Source organism: Acomys minous, assembly GCF_964271855.1.
Source record: "Acomys minous genome assembly, contig: scaffold_27, whole genome shotgun sequence".
Classification (NCBI taxonomy): Eukaryota; Metazoa; Chordata; class Mammalia; order Rodentia; family Muridae; genus Acomys; species Acomys minous.
In genome coordinates this window covers 2,547,001-2,566,563 of record NW_028182178.1, presented here as the reverse complement: position 1 = coordinate 2,566,563, position 19,563 = coordinate 2,547,001, and positions in this window count along the sequence as shown.

The window sequence follows — 19,563 nt, the reverse complement described above, 5'->3', positions numbered from 1 at the left end:
GAAACGGTCATATCTGCTAACGCTGTGCTTCTACACATGTATTTGCTGAACGGTGAAAGCGCACAGTAATGTACTTTTCTCCCAGCAAATACACTGTTTCTAAGGAAATGGGAACACATTGAGGAGACACTTGTGGGAGCTACTGTGACTAAAACTGAGCTTCCCTACGCACAGGGAAGCAAGAGAAATGCTGATTTCATCAAGCCCAGTTACATACTCAGAATCTGTACTACTGCGCAAATAGGCATGTCTCTGTAGGCAAAAAAGTCATTTCGGACAAAGTTGCCCAAATGCATATCAGAAGTTTGCCACTTGTTCCCTGAGTTAGAAAACGTCGAGAAACGGTCGTTTCTGCTAGCGCTGTGCTTCTACACATGTATTTGCTGAACGGTGAAAGCGCACAGTAATGCACTTTTCTCCCAGCAAATACACTGTTTCTAAGGAACTGGGAACACACTGAGGAGACACTCGTGGGAGCTACAGTGACTAAAACTGAGCTTCCCTACGCACAGGGAAGCAAGAGAAATGCTGATTTCATCAAGCCCAGTTACATACTCAGAATCTGTACTACTGCACAAATAGGCATGTCTCCTTAGCCAAAAAACTCATTTCTGACAAAGTTGCCCAAATGCATCTCAGAAGTGTGCAACTTGTTCCCTGAGTTAGAAAACGTCGAGAAACGGTCGTTTCAGCTAGCGCTGTGCTTCTACACATGTATTTGCTGAACGGTGAAAGCGCACAGTAATGTACTTTTCTCCCAGCAAATACACTGTTTCTAAGGAAATGGGAACACATTGAGGAGACACTTGTGGGAGCTACTGTGACTAAAACTGAGCTTCCCTACGCACAGGGAAGCAAGAGAAATGCTGATTTCATCAAGCCCAGTTACATACTCAGAATCTGTACTACTGCGCAAATAGGCATGTCTCTGTAGGCAAAAAAGTCATTTCGGACAAAGTTGCCCAAATGCATATCAGAAGTTTGCCACTTGTTCCCTGAGTTAGAAAACGTCGAGAAACGGTCGTTTCTGCTAGCGCTGTGCTTCTACACATGTATTTGCTGAACGGTGAAAGCGCACAGTAATGCACTTTTCTCCCAGCAAATACACTGTTTCTAAGGAACTGGGAACACACTGAGGAGACACTTGTGGGAGCTACTGTCACTAAAACTGAGCTTCCCTACGCACAGGGAAGCAAGAGAAATGCTGATTTCATCAAGCCCAGTTACATACTCAGAATCTGTACTACTGCGCAAATAGGCATGTCTCCTTAGGCAAAAAACTCATTTCTGACAAAGTTGCCCAAATGCATCTCAGAAGTGTGCAACTTGTTCCCTGAGTTAGAAAACGTCGACAAACGTTCGTTTCTGCTAGCGCTGTGCTTCTACACATGTACTAGCTGAACGGTGAAAGCTCACAGAAATGCACTTTTCTCCCAGCAAATACACTGTTTCTAAGGAAATGGGAACACACTGAGGAGACACTTGTGGGAGCTACTGTGACTAAAACTGAGCTTCCCTACGCACAGGGAAGCAAGAGAAATGCTGATTTCATCAAGCCCAGTTACATACTCAGAATCTGTACTACTGCGCAAATAGGCATGTCTCTGTAGGCAAAAAACTCATTTCTGACAAAGTTGCCCAAATGCATCTCAGAAGTGTGCAACTTGATCCCTGAGTTAGAAAACGTCGAGAAACGTTCGTTTCTGCTAGCGCTGTGTTTCTACACATGTATTTGCTGAACGGTGAAAGCGCACAGTAATGCAATTTTCTCCCAGCAAATACACTGTTTCTAAGGAAATGGGAACACACTGAGAAGACACTTGTGGGAGCTACTGTGACTAAAACGGAGCTTCCCTACGCACAGGGAAGCAAGAGAAATGCTGATTTCATCAAGCCCAGTTACATACTCAGAATCTGTACTACTGCACAAATAGGCATGTCTCCCTTAGCCAAAAAACTCATTTCTGACAAAGTTGCCCAAATGCATCTCAGAAGTGTGCAACTTGTTCCCTGAGTTAGAAAACGTCGAGAAACGGTCATATCTGCTAACGCTGTGCTTCTACACATGTATTTGCTGAACGGTGAAAGCGCACAGTAATGTACTTTTCTCCCAGCAAATACACTGTTTCTAAGGAAATGGGAACACATTGAGGAGACACTTGTGGGAGCTACTGTGACTAAAACTGAGCTTCCCTACGCACAGGGAAGCAAGAGAAATGCTGATTTCATCAAGCCCAGTTACATACTCAGAATCTGTACTACTGCGCAAATAGGCATGTCTCTGTAGGCAAAAAAGTCATTTCGGACAAAGTTGCCCAAATGCATATCAGAAGTTTGCCACTTGTTCCCTGAGTTAGAAAACGTCGAGAAACGGTCGTTTCTGCTAGCGCTGTGCTTCTACACATGTATTTGCTGAACGGTGAATGCGCACAGTAATGCACTTTTCTCCCAGCAAATACACTGTTTCTAAGGAAATGGGAACACACTGAGGAGACATTTGTGGGAGCTACTGTGACTAAAACTGAGCTTCCCTACGCACAGGGAAGCAAGAGAAATGCTGATTTCATCAAGCCCAGTTACATACTCAGAATCTGTACTACTGCGCAAATAGGCATGTCTCCTTAGCCTAAAAACTCATTTCTGACAAAGTTGCCCAAATGCATCTCAGAAGTGTGCAACTTGTTCCCTGAGTTAGAAAACGTCGAGAAACGGTCGTTTCAGCTAGCGCTGTGCTTCTACACATGTATTTGCTGAACGGTGAAAGCGCACAGTAATGTACTTTTCTCCCAGCAAATACACTGTTTCTAAGGAAATGGGAACACATTGAGGAGACACTTGTGGGAGCTACTGTGACTAAAACTGAGCTTCCCTACGCACAGGGAAGCAAGAGAAATGCTGATTTCATCAAGCCCAGTTACATACTCAGAATCTGTACTACTGCGCAAATAGGCATGTCTCTGTAGGCAAAAAAGTCATTTCGGACAAAGTTGCCCAAATGCATATCAGAAGTTTGCCACTTGTTCCCTGAGTTAGAAAACGTCGAGAAACGGTCGTTTCTGCTAGCGCTGTGCTTCTACACATGTATTTGCTGAACGGTGAAAGCACACAGTAATGCACTTTTCCCCAACAAATACACTGTTTCTAAGGAACTGGGAACACACTGAGGAGACACTTGTGGGAGCTACTGTGACTAAAACTGAGCTTCCCTACGCAGAGGGAAGCAAGAGAAATGCTGATTTCATCAAGCCCAGTTACATACTCAGAATCTGTACTACTGCGCAAATAGGCATGTCTCCTTAGACAAAAAACTCATTTCTGACAAAGTTGCCCAAATGCATCTCAGAAGAGTGCAACTTGTTCCCTGAGTTAGAAAACGTCGAGAAACGTTAGTTTCTGCTAGCGCTGTGCTTCTACACATGTACTTGCTGAATGGTGAAAGCTCACAGTAATGCACTTTTCTCCCAGCAAATACACTGTTTCTAAGGAAATGGGAACACACTGAGGAGACACTTGTGGGAGCTACTGTGACTAAAACTGAGCTTCCCTACGCACAGGGAAGCAGGAGAAATGCTGATTTCATCAAGCCCAGTTACATACTCAGAATCTGTACTACTGCGCAAATAGGCATGTCTCCTTAGGCAAAAAACTCATTTCTGACAAAGTTGCCCAAATGCATCTCAGAAGTGTGCAACTTGTTCCCTGAGTTAGAAAACGTCGACAAACGTTCGTTTCTGCTAGCGCTGTGCTTCTACACATGTACTAGCTGAACGGTGAAAGCTCACAGTAATGCACTTTTCTCCCAGCAAATACACTGTTTCTAAGGAAATGGGAACACACTGAGGAGACACTTGTGGGAGCTACTGTGACTAAAACTGAGCTTCCCTACGCACAGGGAAGCAAGAGAAATGCTGATTTCATCAAGCCCAGTTACATACTCAGAATCTGTACTACTGCGAATATAGGCATGTCTCTGTAGGAAAAACTCATTTCTGACAAAGTTGCCAAATGCATCTCAGAAGTGTGCAACTTGTTCCCTGAGTTAGAAAACGTCGAGAAACGTTCGTTTCTGCTAGCACTGTGCTTCTACACATGTATTTGCTGAACAGTGAAAGCGCACAGTAATGCATTTTTCTCCCAGCAAATACACTATTTCTTAGGAAATGGGAACACACTGAGGAGACACTTGTGGGAGCTACTGTGACTAAAACTGAGCTTCCCTACGCACAGGAAAGCAAGAGAAATGCTGATTTCATCAAGCCCAGTTACATACTCAGAATCTGTACTACTGCACAAATAGGCATGTCTCTTTAGGCAAAAACCTCATTTCTGACAAAGTTGCCCAAATGCATCTCAGAAGTGTGCAACTTGTTCCCTGAGTTAGAAAACGTCGAGAAACGTTCGTTTCTGCTAGCGCTGTGCTTTTACACATGTATTTGCTGAACGGTGAAAGCGCACAGTAATGCACTTTTCTCCCAGCAAATACACTGTTTCTAAGGAAATGGGAACACACTGAGGAGACACTTGTGGGAGCTACTGTGACTAAAACTGAGCTTCCCTATGCACAGGGAAGCAAGAGAAATGCTGATTTCATCAAGCCCAGTTACATACTCAGAATCTGTACTACTGCGCAAATAGGCATGTCTCTTTAGGCAAAAAACTCATTTCTGACAAAGTTGCCCAAATGCATCTCAGAAGTGTGCAACTTGATCCCTGAGTTAGAAAACGTCGAGAAACGGTCGTTTCTGCTAGCGCTGTGCTTCTACACATGTATTTGCTGAACGGTGAAAGCGCACAGTAATGCACTTTTCTCCCAGCAAATACACTAAATCTAAGGAACTGGGAACACACTGAGGAGACACTTGTGGGAGCTACTGTGACTAAAACTGAGCTTCCCTACGCACAGGGAAGCAAGAGAAATGCTGATTTCATCAAGCCCAGTTACATACTCAGAATCTGTACTACTGCGCAAATAGGCATGTCTCTGTACGCAAAAACTCATTTCTGACAAAGTTGCCCAAATGCATCTCAGAAGTGTGCAACTTGTTCCCTGAGTTAGAAAACGTCGAGAAACGGTCGTTTCTGCTAGCGCTGTGCTTCTACACATGTATTAGCCGAACGGTGAAAGCGCACAGTAATGCACTTTTCTCCCAGCAAATACACTGTTTCTAAGGAAATGGGAACACACTGAGGAGACACTTGTGGGAGCTACTGTGACTAAAACTGAGCTTCCCTACGCATAGGGAAGCAAGAGAAATGCTGATTTCATCAAACCCAGTTACATACTCAGAATCTGTACTACTGCGCAAATAGGCATGTCTCTGTAGGCAAAAAACTCATTTCTGACAAAGATGCCCAAATGCATCTCAGAAGTGTGCAACTTGTTCCCTGAGTTAGAAAACATCGAGAAACGGTCGTTTCAGCTAGCGCTGTGCTTCTACACATGTATTTGCTGAACGGTGAAAGCGCACAGTAATGCACTTTTCTCCCAGCAAATACACTGTTTCTAAGGAAATGGGAACACACTGAGGAGACACTTGTGGGAGCTACTGTGACTAAAACTGAGCTTCCCTATGCACAGGGAAGCAAGAGAAATGCTGATTTCATCAAGCCCAGTTACATACTCAGAATCTGTACTACTGCGCAAATAGGCATGTCTCCTGAGGCAAAAAACTCATTTCAGACAAAGTTGCCCAAATGCATCTCAGAAGAGTGCAACTTGTTCCCTGAGTTAGAAAACGTCGAGAAACGTTCGTTTCTGCTAGCGCTGTGCTTCTACACATGTACTTGCTGAACGGTGAAAGCGCACAGTAATGCACTTTTCTCCCAGCAAATACACTGTTTCTAAGGAAATGGGAACACACTGAGGAGACACTTGTGGGAGCTACTGTGACTAAAACTGAGCTTCCCTACGCACAGGGAAGAAAGAGAAATGCTGATTTCATCAAGCCCAGTTACATACTCAGAATCTGTACTACTGCGCAAATAGGCATGTCTCTGTAGGCAAAAAACTCATTTCTGACAAAGTTGCCCAAATGCATCTCAGAAGTGTGCAACTTGTTCCCTGAGTTAGAAAACGTCGAGAAACGGTCGTTTCTGCTAGCGCTGTGCTTCTACACATGTATTAGCCGAACGGTGAAAGCGCACAGTAATGCACTTTTCTCCCAGCAAATACACTGTTTCTAAGGAAATGGGAACACACTGAGGAGACACTTGTGGGAGCTACTGTGACTAAAACTGAGCTTCCCTACGCATAGGGAAGCAAGAGAAATGCTGATTTCATCAAGCCCAGTTACATACTCAGAATCTGTACTACTGCGCAAATAGGCATGTCTCTGTAGGCAAAAAACTCATTTCTGACAAAGTTGCCCAAATGCATCTCAGAAGTGTGCAACTTGTTCCCTGAGTTAGAAAACGTCGAGAAACGGTCGTTTCTGCTAGCGCTGTGCTTCTACACATGTATTAGCCGAACGGTGAAAGCGCACAGTAATGCACTTTTCTCCCAGCAAATACACTGTTTCTAAGGAAATGGGAACACACTGAGGAGACACTTGTGGGAGCTACTGTGACTAAAACTGAGCTTCCCTACGCACAGGGAAGCAAGAGAAATGCTGATTTCATCAAGCCCAGTTACATACTCAGAATGTGTAGTACTGCGCAAATAGGCATGCCTCCTTAGGCAAAAAACTCATTTCTGACAAAGTTGCCCAAATGCATCTCAGAAGAGTGCAACTTGTTCCCTGAGTTAGAAAACGTCGAGAAACGTTAGTTTCTGCTAGCGCTGTGCTTCTACACATGTACTTGCTGAATGGTGAATGCTCACAGTAATGCACTTTTCTCCCAGCAAATACACTGTTTCTAAGGAAATGGGAACACACTGAGGAGACACTTGTGGGAGCTACTGTGACTAAAACTGAGCTTCCCTACGCACAGGGAAGCAAGAGAAATGCTGATTTCATCAAGCCCAGTTACATACTCAGAATCTGTACTACTGCGCAAATAGGCTTGTCTCTTTAGGCACAAAACTCATTTCTGACAAAGTTGCCCAAATGCATCTCAGAAGTGTGCAACTTGTTCCCTGAGTTAGAAAACGTCGAGAAACGTTCGTTTCTGCTAGCGCTGTGCTTCTACACATGTATTTGCTGAACGGTGAAAGCGCACAGTAATGCACTTTTCTCCCAGCAAATACACTGTTTCTAAGGAACTGGGAACACACTGAGCAGACACTTGGGGGAGCTACTGTGACTAAAACTGAGCTTCCCTACACACAGGGAAGCCAGAGAAATGTTGATTTCATCAAGCCCAGTTACATACTAAGAATCTGCACTACTGCGCAAATAGGCATGTCTCTTTAGGCAAAAAACTCATTTCTGACAAAGTTGCCCAAATGCATCTCAGAAGTGTGCAACTTGTTCCCTGAGTTAGAAAACGTCGAGAAACGTTCGTTTCTGCTAGCGCTGTGCGTTTACACATGTATTTGCTGAACGGTGAAAGCGCACAGTAATGCACTTTTCTCCCAGCAAATACACTGTTTCTAAGGAAATGGGAACACACTGAGGAGACACTTGTGGGAGCTACTGTGACTAAAACTGAGCTTCCCTATGCACAGGGAAGCAAGAGAAATGCTGATTTCATCAAGCCCAGTTACATACTCAGAATCTGTACTACTGCGCAAATAGGCATGTCTCTTTAGGCAAAAAACTCATTTCTGACAAAGTTGCCCAAATGCATCTCAGAAGTGTGCAACTTGATCCCTGAGTTAGAAAACGTCGAGAAACGGTCGTTTCTGCTAGCGCTGTGCTTCTACACATGTATTTGCTGAACGGTGAAAGCGCACAGTAATGCACTTTTCTCCCAGCAAATACACTAAATCTAAGGAACTGGGAACACACTGAGGAGACACTTGTGGGAGCTACTGTGACTAAAACTGAGCTTCCCTACGCACAGGGAAGCAAGAGAAATGCTGATTCCATCAAGCCCAGTTACATACTCAGAATCTGTACTACTGCGCAAATAGGCATGTCTCTGTACGCAAAAACTCATTTCTGACAAAGTTGCCCAAATGCATCTCAGAAGTGTGCAACTTGTTCCCTGAGTTAGAAAACGTCGAGAAACGGTCGTTTCTGCTAGCGCTGTGCTTCTACACATGTATTTGCTGAACAGTGAAAGCGCACAGTAATGCACTTTTCTCACAGCAAATACACTGTTTCTAAGGAAATGGGAACACACTGAGGAGACACTTGTGGGACCTACTGTGACTAAAACTGAGCTTCCCTACTCACAGGGAAGCAAGAGAAATGCTGATTTCATCAAGCCCAGTTACATACTCATAATCTGTACTACTGCGCTAATAGGCATGTCTCTGTAGGCAAAAAACTCATTTCTGACAAAGTTGCCCAAATGCATCTCAGAAGTGTGCAACTTGTTCCCTGAGTTAGAAAACGTCGAGAAACGGTCGTTTCTGCTAGCGCTGTGCTTCTACACATGTATTAGCCGAACGGTGAAAGCGCACAGTAATGCACTTTTCTCCCAGCAAATACACTGTTTCTAAGGAAATGGGAACACACTGAGGAGACACTTGTGGGAGCTACTGTGACTAAAACTGAGCTTCCCTACGCATAGGGAAGCAAGAGAAATGCTGATTTCATCAAACCCAGTTACATACTCAGAATCTGTACTACTGCGCAAATAGGCATGTCTCTGTAGGCAAAAAACTCATTTCTGACAAAGATGCCCAAATGCATCTCAGAAGTGTGCAACTTGTTCCCTGAGTTAGAAAGCATCGAGAAACGGTCGTTTCAGCTAGCGCTGTGCTTCTACACATGTATTTGCTGAACGGTGAAAGCGCACAGTAATGCACTTTTCTCCCAGCAAATACACTGTTTCTAAGGAAATGGGAACACACTGAGGAGACACTTGTGGGAGCTACTGTGACTAAAACTGAGCTTCCCTATGCACAGGGAAGCAAGAGAAATGCTGATTTCATCAAGCCCAGTTACATACTCAGAATCTGTACTACTGCGCAAATAGGCATGTCTCCTGAGGCAAAAAACTCATTTCTGACAAAGTTGCCCAAATGCATCTCAGAAGAGTGCAACTTGTTCCCTGAGTTAGAAAACGTCGAGAAAGGTTCGTTTCTGCTAGCGCTGTGCTTCTACACATGTACTTGCTGAACGGTGAAAGCGCACAGTAATGCACTTTTCTCCCAGCAAATACACTGTTTCTAAGGAAATGGGAACACACTGAGGAGACACTTGTGGGAGCTACTGTGACTAAAACTGAGCTTCCCTACGCACAGGGAAGCAAGAGAAATGCTGATTTCATCAAGCCCAGTTACATACTCAGAATCTGTACTACTGCGCAAATAGGCATGTCTCTGTAGGCAAAAAACTCATTTCTGACAAAGTTGCCCAAATGCATCTCAGAAGTGTGCAACTTGTTCCCTGAGTTAGAAAACGTCGAGAAACGGTCGTTTCTGCTAGCGCTGTGCTTCTACACATGTATTAGCCGAACGGTGAAAGCGCACAGTAATGCACTTTTCTCCCAGCAAATACACTGTTTCTAAGGAAATGGGAACACACTGAGGAGACACTTGTGGGAGCTATTGTGACTAAAACTGAGCTTCCCTACGCATAGGGAAGCAAGAGAAATGCTGATTTCATCAAGCCCAGTTACATACTCAGAATCTGTACTACTGCGCAAATAGGCATGTCTCTGTAGGCAAAAAACTCATTTCTGACAAAGTTGCCCAAATGCATCTCAGAAGTGTGCAACTTGTTCCCTGAGTTAGAAAACGTCGAGAAACGGTCGTTTCTGCTAGCGCTGTGCTTCTACACATGTATTAGCCGAACGGTGAAAGCACACAGTAATGCACTTTTCTCCCAGCAAATACACTGTTTCTAAGGAAATGGGAACACACTGAGGAGACACTTGTGGGAGCTACTGTGACTAAAACTGAGCTTCCCTACGCACAGGGAAGCAAGAGAAATGCTGATTTCATCAAGCCCAGTTACATACTCAGAATGTGTAGTACTGCGCAAATAGGCATGCCTCCTTAGGCAAAAAACTCATTTCTGACAAAGTTGCCCAAATGCATCTCAGAAGAGTGCAACTTGTTCCCTGAGTTAGAAAACGTCGAGAAACGTTAGTTTCTGCTAGCGCTGTGCTTCTACACATGTACTTGCTGAACGGTGAAAGCGCACAGTAATGCACTTTTCTCCCAGCAAATACACTGTTTCTAAGGAAATGGGAACACACTGAGGAGACACTTGTGGGAGCTACTGTGACTAAAACTGAGCTTCCCTACGCACAGGGAAGCAAGAGAAATGCTGATTTCATCAAGCCCAGTTACATACTCAGAATCTGTACTACTGCGCAAATAGGCATGTCTCTGTAGGCAAAAAACTCATTTCTGACAAAGTTGCCCAAATGCATCTCAGAAGTGTGCAACTTGTTCCCTGAGTTAGAAAACGTCGAAAAACGGTCGTTTCTGCTGGCGCTGTGCTTCTACACATGTATTAGCCGAACGGTGAAAGCGCACAGTAATGCACTTTTCTCCCAGCAAATACACTGTTTCTAAGGAAATGGGAACACACTGAGGAGACACTTGTGGGAGCTACTGTGACTAAAACTGAGCTTCCCTACGCATAGGGAAGCAAGAGAAATGCTGATTTCATCAAGCCCAGTTACATACTCAGAATCTGTACTACTGCGCAAATAGGCATGTCTCTGTAGGCAAAAAACTCATTTCTGACAAAGTTGCCCAAATGCATCTCAGAAGTGTGCAACTTGTTCCCTGAGTTAGAAAACGTCGAGAAACGGTCGTTTCTGCTAGCGCTGTGCTTCTACACATGTATTAGCCGAACGGTGAAAGCGCACAGTAATGCACTTTTCTCCCAGCAAATACACTGTTTCTAAGGAAATGGGAACACACTGAGGAGACACTTGTGGGAGCTACTGTGACTAAAACTGAGCTTCCCTACGCACAGGGAAGCAAGAGAAATGCTGATTTCATCAAGCCCAGTTACATACTCAGAATGTGTAGTACTGCGCAAATAGGCATGCCTCCTTAGGCAAAAAACTCATTTCTGACAAAGTTGCCCAAATGCATCTCAGAAGAGTGCAACTTGTTCCCTGAGTTAGAAAACGTCGAGAAACGTTAGTTTCTGCTAGCGCTGTGCTTCTACACATGTACTTGCTGAATGGTGAATGCTCACAGTAATGCACTTTTCTCCCAGCAAATACACTGTTTCTAAGGAAATGGGAACACACTGAGGAGACACTTGTGGGAGCTACTGTGACTAAAACTGAGCTTCCCTACGCACAGGGAAGCAAGAGAAATGCTGATTTCATCAAGCCCAGTTACATACTCAGAATCTGTACTACTGCGCAAATAGGCATGTCTCCTTAGGCAAAAAACTCATTTCTGACAAAGTTGCCCAAATGCATCTCAGAAGTGTGGAACTTGTTCCCTGAGTTAGAAAACGTCGAGAAACGTTCGTTTCTGCTAGCGCTGTGCTTCTACACAAGTACTAGCTGAACGGTGAAAGCTCACAGTAATGCACTTTTCTCCCAGCAAATACACTGTTTCTAAGGAAATGGGAACACACTGAGGAGACACTTGTGGGAGCTACTGTGACTAAAACTGAGCTTCCCTACGCACAGGGAAGCAAGAGAAATGCTGATTTCATCAAGCCCAGTTACATACTCAGAATCTGTACTTCTGCGCAAATAGGCATGTCTCTGTAGGCAAAAAACTCATTTCTGACAAAGTTGCCCAAATGCATCTCAGAAGTATGCAACTTGATCCCTGAGTTAGAAAACATCGAGAAATGGTCGTTTCTGCTAGCGCTGTGCTTCTACACATGTAGTTGCTGAACGGTGAAAGCGCACAGTAATGCACTTTTCTCCCAGCAAATACACTGTTTCTAAGGAAATGGGAACACACTGAGGAGACACTTGTGGGAGCTACTGTGACTAAAACTGAGCTTCCCTACGCACAGGGAAGCAAGAGAAATGCTGATTTCATCAAGCCCAGTTACATACTCAGAATCTGTACTACTGCGAAAATAGGCATGTCTCTGTAGGCAAAAAAATCATTTCTGACAAAGTTGCCCAAATGCATCTCAGAAGTGTGCAACTTGTTCCCTGAGTTAGAAAACGTCGAGAAACGTTCGTTTCTGCTAGCGCTGTGTTTCTACACATGTATTTGCTGAACGGTGAAAGCGCACAGTAATGCACTTTTCTCCCAGCAAATACACTGTTTCTAAGGAAATGGGAACACACTGAGAAGACACTTGTGGGAGCTACTGTGACTAAAACTGAGCTTCCCTACGCACAGGGAAGCAAGAGAAATGCTGATTTCATCAAGCCCAGTTACATACTCAGAATCTGTACTACTGCACAAATAGGCATGTCTCTGTAGGCAAAAAACTCATTTCTGACAAAGTTGCCCAAATGCATCTCAGAAGTGTGCAACTTGTTCCCTGAGTTAGAAAACTTCGAGAAACGGTCGTTTCTGCTAGCGCTGTACTTCTACACATGTATTAGCCGAACGGTGAAAGCGCACAGTAATGCACTTTTCTCCCAGCAAATACACTGTTTCTAAGGAAATGGGAACACACTGAGGAGACACTTGTGGGAGCTACTGTGACTAAAACTGAGCTTCCCTACGCATAGGGAAGCAAGAGAAATGCTGATTTCATCAAGCCCAGTTACATACTCAGAATCTGTACTACTGCGCAAATAGGCATGTCTCTGTAGGCAAAAAACTCATTTCTGACAAAGTTGCCCAAATGCATCTCAGAAGAGTGCAACTTGTTTCCTGAGTTAGAAAACTTCGAGAAACGTTCGTTTCTGCTAGCGCTGTGCTTCTACACATGTACTTGCTGAAGGGTGAAAGCGCACAGTAATGCACTTTTCTCCCAGCAAATACACTGTTTCTAAGGAAATGGGAACACACTGAGGAGACACTTGTGGGAGCTACTGTGACTAAAACTGAGCTTCCCTACGCACAGGGAAGCAAGAGAAATGCTGATTTCATCAAGCCCAGTTACATACTCAGAATGTGTAGTACTGCGCAAATAGGCATGCCTCCTTAGGCAAAAAACTCATTTCTGACAAAGTTGCCCAAATGCATCTCAGAAGAGTGCAACTTGTTCCCTGAGTTAGAAAACGTCGAGAAACGTTAGTTTCTGCTAGCGCTGTGCTTCTACACATGTACTTGCTGAATGGTGAATGCTCACAGTAATGCACTTTTCTCCCAGCAAATACACTGTTTCTAAGGAAATGGGAACACACTGAGGAGACACTTGTGGGAGCTACTGTGACTAAAACTGAGCTTCCCTACGCACAGGGAAGCAAGAGAAATGCTGATTTCATCAAGCCCAGTTACATACTCAGAATCTGTACTACTGCACAAATAGGCATGTCTCTGTAGGCAAAAAACTCATTTCTGACAAAGTTGCCCAAATGCATCTCAGAAGTGTGGAACTTGTTCCCTGAGTTAGAAAACGTCGAGAAACGTTCGTTTCTGCTAGCGCTGTGCTTCTACACAAGTACTAGCTGAACGGTGAAAGCTCACAGTAATGCACTTTTCTCCCAGCAAATACACTGTTTCTAAGGAAATGGGAACACACTGAGGAGACACTTGTGGGAGCTACTGTGACTAAAACTGAGCTTCCCTACGCACAGGGAAGCAAGAGAAATGCTGATTTCATCAAGCCCAGTTACATACTCAGAATCTGTACTACTGCGCAAATAGGCATGTCTCTGTAGGCAAAAAACTCATTTCTGACAAAGTTGCCCAAATGCATCTCAGAAGTATGCAACTTGATCCCTGAGTTAGAAAACATCGAGAAATGGTCGTTTCTGCTAGCGCTGTGCTTCTACACATGTAGTTGCTGAACGGTGAAAGCGCACAGTAATGCACTTTTCTCCCAGCAAATACACTGTTCCTAAGGAAATGGGAACACACTGAGGAGACACTTGTGGGAGCTACTGTGACTAAAACTGAGCTTCCCTACGCACAGGGAAGCAAGAGAAATGCTGATTTCATCAAGCCCAGTTACATACTCAGAATCTGTACTACTGCGCAAATAGGCATGTCTCTGTAGGCAAAAAAATCATTTCTGACAAAGTTGCCCAAATGCATCTCAGAAGTGTGCAACTTGTTCCCTGAGTTAGAAAACGTCGAGAAACGTTCGTTTCTGCTAGCGCTGTGTTTCTACACATGTATTTGCTGAACGGTGAAAGCGCACAGTAATGCACTTTTCTCCCAGCAAATACACTGTTTCTAAGGATATGGGAACACACTGAGAAGACACTTGTGGTAGCTTCTGTGACTAAAACTGAGCTTCCCTACGCACAGGGAAGCAAGAGAAATGCTGATTTCATCAAGCCCAGTTACATACTCAGAATCTGTACTACTGCACAAATAGGCATGTCTCTGTAGGCAAAAAACTCATTTCTGACAAAGTTGCCCAAATGCATCTCAGAAGTGTGAAACTTGTTCCCTGAGTTAGAAAACGTCGAGAAACGGTCGTTTCAGCTAGCGCTGTGCTTCTACACATGTATTTGCTGAACGGTGAAAGCGCACAGTAATGTACTTTTCTCCCAGCAAATACACTGTTTCTAAGGAAATGGGAACACATTGAGGAGACACTTGTGGGAGCTACTGTGACTAAAACTGAGCTTCCCTACGCACAGGGAAGCAAGAGAAATGCTGATTTCATCAAGCCCAGTTACATACTCAGAATCTGTACTACTGCGCAAATAGGAATGTCTCTGTAGGCAAAAAAGTCATTTCGGACAAAGTTGCCCAAATGCATATCAGAAGTTTGCCACTTGTTCCCTGAGTTAGAAAACGTCGAGAAACGGTCGTTTCTGCTAGCGCTGTGCTTCTACACATGTATTTGCTGAACGGTGAAAGCGCACAGTAATGCACTTTTCTCCCAGCAAATACACTGTTTCTAAGGAACTGGGAATACACTGAGGAAACACTTGTGGGAGCTACTGTGACTAAAACTGAGCTTCCCTACGCACAGGGAAGCAAGAGAAATGCTGATTTCATCAAGCCCAGTTACATACTCAGAATCTGTACTACTGCGCAAATAGGCATGTCTCCTTAGACAAAAAACTCATTTCTGACAAAGTTGCCCAAATGCATCTCAGAAGAGTGCAACTTGTTCCCTGAGTTAGAAAACGTCGAGAAACGTTCGTTTCTGCTAGCGCTGTGCTTCTACACATGTACTTGCTGAATGGTGAAAGCTCACAGTAATGCACTTTTCTCCCAGCAAATACACTGTTTCTAAGGAAATGGGAACACACTGAGGAGACACTTGTGGGAGCTAATGTGACTAAAACTGAGCTTCCCTACGCACAGGGAAGCAAGAGAAATGCTGATTTCATCAAGCCCAGTTACATACTCAGAATCTGTACTACTGCGCAAATAGGCATGTCTCCTTAGGCAAAAAACTCATTTCTGACAAAGTTGCCCAAATGCATCTCGGAAGTGTGCAACTTGTTCCCTGAGTTAGAAAACGTCGACAAACGTTCGTTTCTGCTAGCGCTGTGCTTCTACACATGTACTAGCTGAACGGTGAAAGCTCACAGTAATGCACTTTTCTCCCAGCAAATACACTGTTTCTAAGGAAATGGGAACACACTGAGGAGACACTTGTGGGAGCTACTGTTACTAAAACTGAGCTTCCCTACGCACAGGGAAGCAAGAGAAATGCTGATTTCATCAAGCCCAGTTACATACTCAGAATCTGTACTACTGCGCAAATAGGCATGTCTCTGTAGGCAAAAAACTCATTTCTGACAAAGTTGCCCAAATGCATCTCAGAAGTGTGCAACTTGATCCCTGAGTTAGAAAACATCGAGAAATGGTCGTTTCTGCTAGCGCTGTGCTTCTGCACATGTAGTTGCTGAACGGTGAAAGCGCACAGTAATGCACTTTTCTCCCAGCAAATACACTGTTTCTAAGGAAATGGGAACACACTGAGGAGACACTTGTGGGAGCTACTGTGACTAAAACTGAGCTTCCCTACGCACAGGGAAGCAAGAGATATGCTGATTTCATCAAGCCCAGTTACATACTCAGAATCTGTACTACTGAGCCAATAGGCATGTCTCTGTAGGCAAAAAAATCATTTCTGACAAAGTTGCCCAAATGCATCTCAGAAGTGTGCAACTTGTTCCCTGAGTTAGAAAACGTCGAGATACGGTCGTTTCTGCTAGCGCTGTGCTTCTACACATGTATTTGCTGAACGGTGAAAGCGCACAGTAATGCACTTTTCTCCTAGCAAATACACTGTTTCTAAGGAAATGGGAACACACTGAGGAGACACTCGTGGGAGCTACTGTGAATAAAACTGAGCTTCCCTACGCACAGGGAAGCAAGAGAAATGCTGATTTCATCAAGCCCAGTTACATACTCAGAATCTGTACTACTGCGCAAATAGGCATGTCTCTGTAGGGAAAAGACTCATTTCTGACAAAGTTGCCCAAATGCATCTCAGAAGTGTGCAACTTGTTCCCTGAGTTAGAAAACATCGAGAAACGGTCTTTTCTGCTAGTGCTGTGCTTCTACACATTTATATGCTGAGCGGTGAAATCACACAGTAATGCACTTTTCTCCCAGCAAATACACTGTTTCTGAGGAAATGGGAACACACTGAGGAGACACTTGTGGGAGCTACTGGGACTAAAACTGAGCTTCCCTACGCACAGGGAAGCAAGAGAAATGCTGATTTCATCAAGCCCAGTTACATACTCAGAATCTGTACTACTGCGCAAATTGGCATGCCTCTGTAGGCAAAAAACTCTTTTCTGACAAAGTTGCCCAAATGCATCTCAGAAGTGTGCAACTTGTTCCCTGAATTAGAAAACGTCGAGAAACGGTCGTTTCTGCTAGCACTGTGCTTCTACACATGTATTTGCTGAACGTTGAAAGCGCACAGTAATGCACTTTTCTCCCAGCAAATACACTGTTTCTGAGGAAATGGGAACACACTGAGGAGACACTTGTGGAAGCTACAGTGACTAAAACTGAGCTTCCCTACGCACAGGGAAGTAAGAGAAATGCTGATTTCATCAAGCCCAGTTACATACTCAGAATCTGTACTACTGCGCAAATAGGCATGTCTCTGTAGGCAAAAAAGTCATTTCGGACAAAGTTGCCCAAATTCATATCAGAAGTTTGCCACTTGTTCCCTATGTTAGAAAACGTCGAGAAACGGTCGTTTCTGCTAGCGCTGTGCTTCTACACATGTATTTGCTGAACGGTGAAAGCGCACAGTAATGCACTTTTCTCCCAGCAAATACACTGTTTCTAAGGAACTGGGAACGCACTGAGGAGACACTTGTGGGAGCTACTGTGACTAAAACTGAGCTTCCCTACACACAGGGAAGCAAGAGAAATGGTGATTTCATCAAGCCCAGTTACATACTCAGAATCTGTACTACTGCGCGAATAGGCATGTCTCTGTAGGCAAAAAACTCATTTTTGACAAAGTTGCCCAAATGCATCTCAGAAGTGTGCAACTTGTTCTCTGAGTTAGACAACGTCGAGAAAGGGTCTTTTCTGCTAGCGCTGTGCGTCTACACATGTATTTGCTGAACGGTGAAAGCGCACAGTAATGCATTTTTCTCCCAGCAAATACACTGCTTCTAAGGAACTGGAACACACTGAGGAGACACTTGTGGGCGCAACTGTGACTAAAACTGAGCTTCCCTACGCACAGGGAAGCAAGAGAAATGCTGATTTCATCAAGCCCAGTTACATACTCAGAATCTGTACTACTGCGCAAATAGGCATGTCTCTGTAGGCAAAAAACTCATTTCTGACAAAGTTGCCCAAATGCATCTCAGAAGTGTGCAACTTGTTCCCTGAGTTAGAAAATGTCGAGATATGGTCGTTTCTGCTAGCGCTGTGCTTCTACACATGTATTTGCTGAACGGTGAAAGCGCACAGTAATGCACTTTTCTCCTAGCAAATACACTGTTTCTAAGGAAATGGGAACACACTGAGGAGACACTCGTGGGAGCTACTGTGAATAAAACTGAGCTTCCCTACGCACAGGGAAGCAAGAGAAATGCTGATTTCATCAAGCCCAGTTACATACTCAGAATCTGTACTACTGTGCAAATTGGCATGCCTCTGTAGGCAAAAAACTCTTTTCTGACAAAGTTGCCCAAATGCATCTCAGAAGTGTGCAACTTGTTACCTGAGTTAGAAAACGTCGAGAAACGGTCGTTTCTGCTAGCACTGTGCTTCTACACATGTATTTGCTGAACGTTGAAAGCGCACAGTAATGCACTTTTCTCCCAGCAAATACACTGTTTCTGAGGAAATGGGAACACACTGAGGAGACACTTGTGGGAGCTACAGTGACTAAAATTGAGCTTCCCTACCCACAGGGATGTAAGAGAAATGCTGATTTCATCAAGCCCAGTTACATACTCAGAATCTGTACTACTGCGCAAATAGGCATGTCTCTGTAGGCAAAAAACTCATTTCTGACAAAGTTGCCCAAATACATCTCAGAAGTGTGCAACTTGTTCCGTGAGTTAGAAAACGTCGAGAAACGTTCGTTTCTGCTAGCGCTGTGCTTCTACACATGTATTTGCTGAACGGTGAATGCGCACAGTAATGCACTTTTCTCCCAGCAAATACACTGTTTCTAAGGAAATGGGAACACACTGAGGAGACACTTGTGGGAGCTACTGTGACTAAAACTGAGCTTCCCTACGCACAGGGAAGCAAGAGAAATGCTGATTTCATCAAGCCCAGTTACATACTCAGAATCTGTACTACTGCGCAAATAGGCTTGTCTCTTTACGCAAAAAACTCATTTCTGACAAAGTTGCCCAAATGCATCTCAGAAGTGTGCAACTTGTTCCCTGAGTTAGAAAATGTCGAGAAACGTTCGTTTCTGCTAGCGCTGTGCTTCTACACATGTATTTGCTGAACGGTGAAAGCGCACAGTAATGCACTTTTCTCCCAGCAAATACACTGTTTCTAAGGAAATGGGAACACACTGAGGAGACACTTGTGGGAGCTACTGTGACTAAAACTGAGCTTCCCTACGCACAGGGAAGCAAGAGAAATGCTGTTTCGTCAAGCCCAGTTACATACTCAGAATTTGTACTACTGCGCAAATAGGCATGTCTCTGTAGGCAAAAAACTCATTTCTGACAACGTTGCCCAAATGCATCTCAGAAGTGTGCCACTTGTTCCCTGAGTTAGAAAACGTCGAGAAACGTTAGTTTCTGCTAGCGCTGTGCTTCTACACATGTATTTGCTGAACGGTGAAAGCGCACAGTAATGCACTTTTCTCCCAGCAAATACACTGTTTCTAAGGAAATGGGAACACACTGAGGAGACACTTGTGGGAGCTACTGGGACTAAAACTGAGCTTCCCTATGCACAGGAAAGCAAGAGAAATGCTGATTACATCAAGCCCAGTTACATACTCAGAATCTGTACTACTGCGCAAATAGGCATGTCTCTGTAGGCAAAAAACTCATTTCTGACAAAGTTGCCCAAATGCATCTCAGAAG